This window comes from Octopus sinensis, linkage group LG4, assembly GCF_006345805.1.
Source record: "Octopus sinensis linkage group LG4, ASM634580v1, whole genome shotgun sequence".
Classification (NCBI taxonomy): Eukaryota; Metazoa; Mollusca; class Cephalopoda; order Octopoda; family Octopodidae; genus Octopus; species Octopus sinensis.
In genome coordinates, this window is record NC_043000.1 from 97686850 (window position 1) to 97697421 (window position 10572).

The following is a 10572-nucleotide window of genomic DNA, read 5'->3' on the forward strand; positions in this document are numbered from 1 at the left end:
AAAGAAACAGCAATTTTAGCAAAAGATATTAAGCAACACTAATAATAAATCAAAAACATAAAAATAAACAAGCTTTTGACGATTTTATAGATATTTTAAAATTATGATGCTATGATGCTAGGTGTTTCCATTATTTTGTCCACCCCTTGTATTTATATATTGGAGGCATCTGTTAGTCTTGAGAATGCATGGATCTGTACTTGGAAAGTCTTGTTTAGGTCTAGTTGATAGAATAGCATCTGCTGTGATAGTGAGAACTACATGTGAATGCCAGTCTCACCCACTGTGATTATACTCAAAGGCACAGCGAGCTGGCAGAAACGTTAGGACGCCGGGCGAAATGCGTAGCCGTATTTCGTCTGCCATTACGTTCTGAGTTCAAATTCCGCTGAGGTCGACTTTGCCTTTCATCCTTTCGGGGTCGATAAATTAAGTACCAGTTACGTACTGGGGTCGATGTAGTCGACTTAATCCGTTTGTCTGTCCTTGTTTGTCCCCTCTATATGTTAGCCCCTTGTGGGCAATAAAGAAATATATACTCAAAGGCACTGTCTGGTAGTCTTGCTCTGGTATTGCACACACACCTAGAGAGTGTGTGTGTGTGTGAGAGAGAGAAAGAGTGTGTGTGCAAGGGCCTGGGAACAGGGGTGCAGCGGGTGCACCTGCACCCCTTGGAATTTTCAGGTGGTGCAATATCAAAATTTGCACCCCCTACATAATTTTACCAGTTTCAGAAAATAGTGTCTAAAAACTTATCTGTATAAGATGCTTGAAGCTAGATTTCCTTTCAAAGCAAAAGCAAAGAACAAAAATAAATAAATAAAAGTGATGAAGCTGGGCTTAAAATTCCCAAGGGAATTTATGACTAACCAACTTCTGAAGTAAAGTAGCGTCAAAATAAAAAGTATGTGACAACAACAGTAGCAGCAAACAACAAGAACAATAATATGACCAGCATCTATGGCTACTCTTCAATCCATAGCATTACTTGGATTCGTGAAGACAGCTCTATTCTGACAAAAATAACTCCAAAATCTTGCAATGCTGAAAATGTGTGAAGGTTCTTGTCCTCTCTCAGTCTGTCACCTCTCTCAAGTTCTTTGAAGTTGATGTTGCTAAAGACTGACGACATGGTTGAATGGATTCGACTGTTTGACGTCAGCCTAAAAATAAAAGCCCTTTAAAAATTCTTTCAGTCATATCGGTTTTCTCGTTTAGGTTGTTAGGTCCAAAGTTTGACAAGGGAACAAAATGATTTATTTTTATCTTTGATATTTTATGCTCATTGTTAAATGCTTTGATACTTATTGCTCATTCGAAATACTAGTCCAGCTTAATAATAAAAAAAGATTTTGAAAGGAAACATTTAACTATAAATGATTGCAGACCAACCCCGAAATTACCTAATTTGCAAAGAAATGTATTGGACAATTTCGGACTAATTTATATAAAAAGGAAATTATATTAAAAGCATTACCTACCGCCATCCTAACGCGGTTAACCACGAAGATCACTTCAGAGGTGCTATATTTTGCTCATAAGTCTGACCCTAGCTGAGGCCAGCACACAAGCTAATATACTTTTAACAGGGGTCTTTAATTTTACTAATCTTAGCTAGTCCGAGGATTATATCCAGCCTGGAACTAAGCAACTGAAGTGGAGGGATATGAACCCTTTTACAACAAAAGACTTTCCCATTCAACAAATCACTACCCATCCAATTAGGGGAAAATAACATACTCGACTTTGTTTTTATTCACAATGTTCAGGTCATTCCCACAGCTATTTCCAACCAAAATATTATACAATTATCTGTATATGGTACAAAGAAATATCCGACTCACAGCATGGATTTCTACCCTGAAGATCTTGCCTAACAAATCTTCTCCTTCTTGAAGAATGGATTACAAGGACCATGGATGAAAAAGACTTGGTGGGCGTGGTATTTTTGGACTTGGCAAAGGCGTTTGACTCAGTTAATCACTGACTTCTCTTGTGCAAACTTCGAGCATTCAAGATTCATCTATTGCTGACTTTGTGGATTTCTTCCTTCCTTAGCAATCGAACCTTTTGGGTGCAATAAATGGAGAACTCTCCGCGGAGATGAATGCATGCAGCGGTGTTCCCCAGGGGTCGGTGCTGGGGCCAATACTTTTCCTTCTCTATATCAACGACCTGCCAGATTTTCTTGATGGAAGAGTTCTCCTATTTGCAGACGACGTCAAACTTGTCTCACCTAGGAATCAATACGACATACTCCAATCGTCGCTGAACCGAGCTTGGAATTGGGCGGAAGAATGGAATCTGAACTTGAACGCCTTAAAATGCAGCTATTTGCCAATAGGTTCACCTCCAAACTCTCCCTTGACTATTGGCCACAAACATCAATATCTTAAGATGGTCACTGAAGAAAAGGATCTCGGCATAAGGATCGATACTACTTTCAAACTACCACGGCAGGGTATCGAGGCGGCAAACAAAGCCAGAAGGAATCTTTTCCTCATCCACCGATCCTTTGCCAACCCTTCAATGGAGTCTTTTGGCCTGTATATATCACTCTAGTTCAACCCATCCTCGAATATTGCATGCATACCTCAAACCCATATCTTCAGAAAGACATTCAGCACCTGGAACGAGTTCAGCACTTGGCCACCCAAATGGGAGCAGGCTTGTCTAAGCTTGCATAAGAGGAACATATCCAACAGCTGGCATTGCCTTCACTCAAATGACGGAGGATGCAGGGAAATCTCATCCGACTTTCAACATCTTCAACAGACATGTAAACCTACCATCTGCGGAGATATTCACCCCTGCGCCGGATAGAGGTCTTCATGGGCATGATCGCAAACTCTATCCCCGACACTTTCGTTTCAACAGGCGAAAGGCTGCATTCTCTGTCCGTATCGCAGCCCCATGCATAATCCGTATCGCAGCCCCGTGCATAATCCAAGTGAATTCTTTGATCCCACAACTCAAGTGTAGAGACACAACTTAAAATTAATATCATGGAAGTTGATATACTTGCGGCTATTAATGATTTAGACCCAAACTCAGCAGCTGTACCAAATAGTATTCCAGTTATATTGCTAAAAAACGTGCAAAACCACCTCATGAAATCATTAAAGGTACTATTTCAAAACTCGCCAGATACTGATATTCCCGAGACTATTGAAAGAAGCTGCAATAAAACCTATATAGGTACAAAGGTGTTAGCAGTGCTAAAGCTAAAAATTACAGACCTGTTTCCCTCACGTCTTACACATCTAAAATTATCCAATGCCTTGTCCGAAGACAAAAAGTAATAATATACCTGGAAGAAAACAACTTAGATGACACTCGGTATAGGTTTTGGACTGAACAAAGTTGCCTGTCACAATTCTTACAGCATCATAACACTACCTCTAATAATTTCTTTAGAGGAATGATCATTGACTGTTAAAACCTTGGTATTGTTAAGGCGTTTGACAAGACTGATCATTGAATCATCTGTCATAATTTAAGAAATCTTGGTATCACAGGAAAAGTCGGAGAATGGTTCTTTAACTCCCTATACGGTAGGAGTCAACCAATTACTGCAAATGGATTTCTCTCTAAGTTACCTTTAATACGTCGTATACGAATTACACAAAAATATCGATGGCAGGGAGCTAAGCTAGAAAAAATACGAAAATTAGTATATCAAAATTTCAGCTTCTTCATTACAAACGAATTCACCCAAATCGCAATACTTGACACAAGGTAACATAATGATTCAGAGCACTAAGGACAGACGGGACTTAGGTGTAATCATGTCAAATGATACATTTTCCATCAGCCATATTATCAAACTAACCTTTAAATGCAGCAAACTCATAGGCTGCATCCTACAAACATTCATGACAAGGAAACCGGTAGTTAGTTTTATTTTTAGGGAAAACCCTAGTTATGAGCAGTTTATATTACTGCTTACAATTTTAATCTTCTAACTCATCCGGTCTCATAGAAGAAATTGAAGGGTTACAAGGAATGTTCACTGGTAAAATACCTTCAGTTAAAAGTCTTATTTACCGAGAATGTCTGAAAGCACTGAGTCTCTTGAAACCCAAGAGAAATATATACTATCGTATTCATATGGAAAGTTGTTGGGGGACATATGGCGTAGTGGTTAAGAGCGCGGGCTACTAACCCCAAGATTCCAAGTTCAATTCCAAGCAGTGACCTGAACACTAACAACAACAATAATAACATCGAAAAATACATTAGGAATGAGAACACAGGTTCGAAATTTCCCCAAGACACCCGAAGAAGGCTGGAGGGAATGTTGTGTTAACAACAAACAAGATGAGGAAAAATATCCATCGAATGTAAATAATGTATATAATTCCTCATCTCTTAAATATAGAACTGTGGAGGGACATATTCCAAACTTCAGCACTGGAGAGATTTTTAATGCACGAACATTTATATACTCAAAGCTTGCAAATATACTACATTCATAATCATGGGCTAAAATCTGACATTTAGAGTTCCCTCAACTGTTCAACTACCTATCTAAATTAAAAGAAATATAAAAGAGACTTCTACTGAAATATTAAAAAAAAACCCTCCCAAAACTTATTGGATGAACTCTTAACGATACCTTAGAAGTCAACCATTCAAGGATGATGCATTCAGAGGACAGCTGCTAGAAAACTCAATCATAGACCACCTTCCAGTCCAGAAGAAACAACAGAACCTAATTGAAAATACATTAAGGCGGTGCTCTGGAATGGCTGCAGTACTATCATTACTTCCTAAAAATTTGTAGGGAACTTCCTCGAAAGTTTCGAAGATATTATAACTTCCTGACAAATTGATCGGAAACTTCCTGCAAAGTTCCGAGGATTTCATGGAAAGGCCCGGGGATTCCCCAACTTCCTGGAAATTTCGCCAGAAACTTCCTGGGAAGTTCCGGCAATTCCCCAACTTCCTGGAAATTTGTTCGGAAAGTTCCGAGAATTCCCCAACTTACTGGAAATTTGCTCGGAAACTTCATGGAACATTCGGAGGATTTCATGGAAAGTTCCGGGGATTTCCCCCAAATTCCTGGGAAATTGGTTGGAAAGGTCCAGGGGTTTCTCAACTTCCTGGAAAGTTCCAGGGATTCTCCTGCTTCTGGGAAAATTGATTGGAAAGTTCCGAGGATTTCATGGTAACTTCTTGGTAAGTGAACTTAATAACCTTACAGCCATGTCAGCACATGCAGGTATGTACCAGGTGGCGAGCTGGCAGAAACGTTAGCACACTGGGCGAAATGCTTAGCGGTATTTTGTCTGCGTTACGTTGTGAGTTCAAATTCCGCCGAGGTCGACTTTGCCTTTCATCCGTTCGGGGTCGATAAATTAAGTACCACTTACGCACTGGGGTCGATGTAATCGACTTAATACCTATGTCTGTCCTTGTTTGTCCCCTCTGTGTTTAGCCCCTTGTGGGTAATAAAGAAATAGGTATGTACCAGTTTGTCATCATCACTGTTTTACTGTGATGATGATGATTTGCACTTCTACAATCATTAAAAAAGGCGAAAGGTTTCTTAGCACCACTCAGTAAGACCTTTAGCAACCACTCTCCAGTTAGCTATTTAAACATATGGTTCATCTATACTTACTATCTGCATCTTGCTCAGAATATCAATATAGTGAAAGGTGTTCAGAGATATGCAACCAGAAAAATACTCTTCATCAGTCACTTGCCTTAACTTGAATGTCTTGCTTTTCTGTGAAAAGGTTGCAAGACGCAACGAAAATTTTAGGAAAATAAAAATAAGAAATAAGTGGAAATTTTACCGGTGTGTGTGTTACATTATCACGCACAAAAAGAAAATGACTCTCCCCAGACACAACAGGACACACCAAAGATTTGATGTTTAGCAGCTGACTTTGTAAAAGCCCCCCAAAAATGGGGTTCATCCAGTACAAATCATCATCATCGATGTTTTACTGTGATGATAATGTGTGTGTGTGTCAGCAACTTACCATATCTTGAATGTCTTTCTTCTCTGAGCATTGACACATTACAACTTTGATGTCAAGCGGTTCACTTGTTAGAAGCCTACAAGATTATCAACCATCTCTCCAGCTTTACTTTTTTAATTTAACACCTCTGCTATTGTATAAGGTGGTGAGTTGACAGAATCATTAGCATGCCAGGCAAAATGCTTAGCAGCATTTCATCCTTCTTTATATTCTGAGTTCAGACATCACTGGGTTGACTTTGCCTTACATCCTTTTGTGGACACTCACACACACACACAATAAAATAAGTGCCAGTTGAGCACTGGGGTCAATGTGATCAACTAACCCCCTTTCCTGAAATTGCTGGCTTTGCACCAAAATTTGAAACCAATATCTCTACTAACCATTGGCACACCTACAAAAATAAAAAAAAAATAAAGTACCCATCACTTTTGGAAATATTTTTACACACCATGAATCGTCAGAGCATGAAATAAACTACCTGTGACAATTGTTAACTGTTATGATACAGTATCTTTCAAGAATTCTATGCCTTCCCAAAATTTACCAAAACTACTTCTGACATATACTCACTTTTCTCTTTATGATTCTTTTACTCGTTTATCTTCTTGCGTTTTAATGCCGTGTACTAATCCATAATTCTGGCTATCATTATAGTTTCTTTACATGGCTTTATTTCTGCATTTTGTCCCCACTTCTACCATTCGTTAATGAGTTGCACTTTATCTAATAAGTGCATCATCATCATCAAGGCAGCAGACTGGTTGAACCATCAGCATGTTGGGAAAAATGCTTAGTGGTGTTTCATCCATCTTCATGTTCTGATTTCAAATTCCACCAGTCGACTTTATCGTTTATCCTTTTGGAGTTGATAAAATAAGTACCAGTTGAGCACTAGCGTCAATGTAATTGACTTACCCTGCCCCTGAAATTGCTGGCCTTGTACCAAAATTTGAAACCATTATTATTATTATTATTATTATTATTTTATGTTTGACTTTTGCTTTACATTTGTACAAGTCTCACCCAGAGACCTCAAGAGACAAGTTGGAAGTTCATGTTGGTGTTATGCCTAGGGTGCCATATATTTGGTTTTGTACATAGTGTTGTTCTAGAGAATGTTTAAGAGACCATAAGAAAATTATGTGTTTGTTTTAAAACTTGAGATTACATAGAAAGTATTTTGCGTAGGATATGGGCAGTTCCCATGAGCACTATCTTTTGAATTTCTGCCATTTTGAGGTTTCCTGGTATCTGAGCTAAGTAGCAATCAGCCCCTTTTGCTATCATTCCCAGGGCACCTATGACAACAGGTATTGTTTTAGTCTTCAGGTTCCACATTTTGCTAATTTCTATTTCAAGATCTTTATACTTGTTCAGTTTTTGGTAGGTCTTGACAGATACATTTATATCGATTGAGACAGTCATATCAATGAGGAGGCATGATTTTTGTCTGAAGTCTTTCAATATGATGTCTGGCCTATTTGCATCTACCTTTCTGTCAGTTTGAATGGTGAAGTTCCAGAGGAGTGAGATATGATCATTTTCAAGCAGTGGAGCTGGTTTGTATTGTTATTATTATTATTATTATTATTCAGGTCATGAGTTGTGTTCTTGAGCAAGGCACTTTATTTCACGTTGCTCCAGTTCACTCAGCTGTAGAAATGAGTTGCGACGTCACTGGTGCCAAGCTGTATCGACCTTTGTCTTTCCCTTGGATAACACTGGTGGCGTGGAGAGGGGAGGCTGGTATGCATGGGCGACTGCTGGTCTTCCATAAAACAACCTTGCCCGGACTTGTGTCTAGGAGGGTAACTTTCTAGGTGCAATCCCATGGTCATTCATGACCGAAGGGGGTCTTCCTCCTCAGTGAGCTGGCAGAATTATTACCATGCCAGACAAAATGCTTAGTGGTATTTCTTCCACGTTAGCATGCCGGGCAAATGCTTGGTGGTATTTTGTCTGCCGCTGCGTTCTGAGTTCAAATTCCGGCGAGGTCAATTTTGCCTTTCATCCTTTCGGGGTCGATAAATTAAGGACCAGTTAAGCACTGGGGTCGATATAATCGACTTAATTCATTTGTCTGTCCTTGTTTGTCCCCTCTGCGTTTAGCCCCTTGTGGGTAGTAAAGAAATAGGTATTTCTTCCAACTTTTTGATCTGAGTTCAAATGCCACTGGGATTGACCTAGCCTTTCATCCAAAATTGCTGGCCTTGTGCCTACTGGCATTTCTTCTGACTACATTCTGCATTCAAATACCACCAGGGTCAACTTTTCCCTTCATCCTTTCGGGTTCCAAAAAAAATAAGTACCATTTGAACACTAGGGTTGGTGTAATCAACTTAATTCCCTTCTTGAAAATGCTGATCTAGTAGAAAGGATTAGTTTATATCAGATTTAAACTTTATATTGACAAGTGACTGAGACCATGGCAATATGTTGTGCTAGAGAAGACTCATCAAACCAAGTGAAACTGTAATCATGGCCATTGCCAATGTCATGTAGATAATACCCATGAAATCGTAGTTGTCCGGTAGTGCCAGTGTCATGTAAATGGCACCCATGCTGATAGCACATAAAAAGCACCCATTACACTCTTGGAGTTCTTGGCATTTTTAAGGGCATCCAGCTGTAGAAACCATGCCAAATCAGACTGGAACCTGGTGCAGCTCTCTGGCTTACCAGTTCTAGTCAAAGCATCTAACCCTTGCCAGCATGAAAAATGGATGTTGAATGATGATGATTATATATAGATAAACAGACAGATAAGATAGATAGATAAACAGGCAGGAGTGGCTGTGTGGTAAGTAGCTTGCTTACCAACCACATGGTTCCGGGTTCATTCTCACTGTGTGGCACCTTGGGCAAGTGTCTTCTACTATAACCTCGGGCTGACCAAAGCCTTGTGAGTGGATTTGGTAGACGGAAACTGAAAGAAGCCTGTCGTATATATGTATATATATATAATATATATATATATATATATATATATATATATATGTGTGTGTGTGGTGTGTGTGTGTGTGTGTGTGTGTGTGTGTATGTTTGTGCGTCTGTGTTTGTCCCCCTAACATCACTTGACAACCGATGGCGGTGTGTTTACGTCCCAGTAACTTAGCGGTTCAGCAAAAGAGACTGATAGAATAAGTACTAGGCTTCCAAAGAATAAGTCCTGGGTTCAATTTGCTTGACTAAAGGTGGTGCTCCAGCATGGCCACAGTCAAATGACTGAAAAAAGTAAAAGAGACACATAGATTAGATTGATAGACTGTCAGACAGGCAGATTGAGTAGACAGACAGACAGACAGACAGACAGACAGACAGACAGACAGACAGACAGACAGACAGACAGACAGACAGACAGACAGATAGATAGATAGATAGACATGAACGAATAGATAAATTAACAGAAATACAACAGACCCATCCACCCTGCTATTAAACAAGACAACTAGACTGCCTGTCAGCTGAATAGAGCCACAAGGTTAGATAGCCACACAGCTAGACAACCAGCCAGACAGTGAGATCAGCCAACCAGAAGACCAGACATCTAGACAACTCTTCACCCCAAGTGCCAGCCTGATATTCCCTTCACCCTTGCTAAACATTACATAAAGCATGTTAAAATAAATGTTGTTTAGCTTCATTCTCTTTTTCTAAACAGTGGAAGGTGGTGATTAGGGTGGTTAGATAGCCGCATACCTCAACATTGCTTCAGTGACGAAAGAAGTATGCCACCAATATAAATTTTCATCATAATGGTAAGAACATAAACTTTGTAGTTGAGTGTCTGTAAGGAAAATTGCAACAAGTGTGGTATTTCAATTATGATTACTTCCATATATTTATGAGAGAAGGGATAGTGAAGAGGACAAGAGAAGGAGGGAGAAAGTGGGAGAGAGAAAGAGAAATGAAGGCATGCAAGGCAAGAGAGGGACAGAAGAAGAGAGGGATAAAAAATGAAAGAGATGAAAGTGTGGGAGTGAGCGAGAGTGATGTGATATGATAGTAACTAGAGAGACAAAAAGAGATGATTGAGTGAGACAAAGTCAATGTGTATGTGTGTGTATATGTATGTATATCTATCAATCTCTCTCTCTCTCTGTATGTGTGTATGTTTATACGTATATATATCAATCTGTGTGTGTGTGTGTATAAGTATACACATGTACCACTTTTTGCTATATATATTCTCTTTTACTTGTTTTAGTCATTTGACTGTGGCCATGCTGGAGCACCGCCTTTAATCAAGCAACTCGACCCCAGGACTTATTCTTTTGTAAGCCCAGTACTTATTCTATCAGTCTCTTTTGCCGAACCGCTAAGTAACGGGGACATAAACACACCAGCATCGGTTGTCAAGCAATGCTAGGGGGCAAACACAGACACACACACGCATATATATATATATACATATATACGACGGGCTTCTTTCAGTTTCTGTCTACCAAATCCACTCATAAGGCTTTGGTTGGCCCGAGGCTATAGTAGAAGACACTTGCCCAAGTAACCACACAGTGAGACTGAACCCGGAACCATGTGGTTGGTAAACAAGCTACTTACCGCACAGCCATAAATT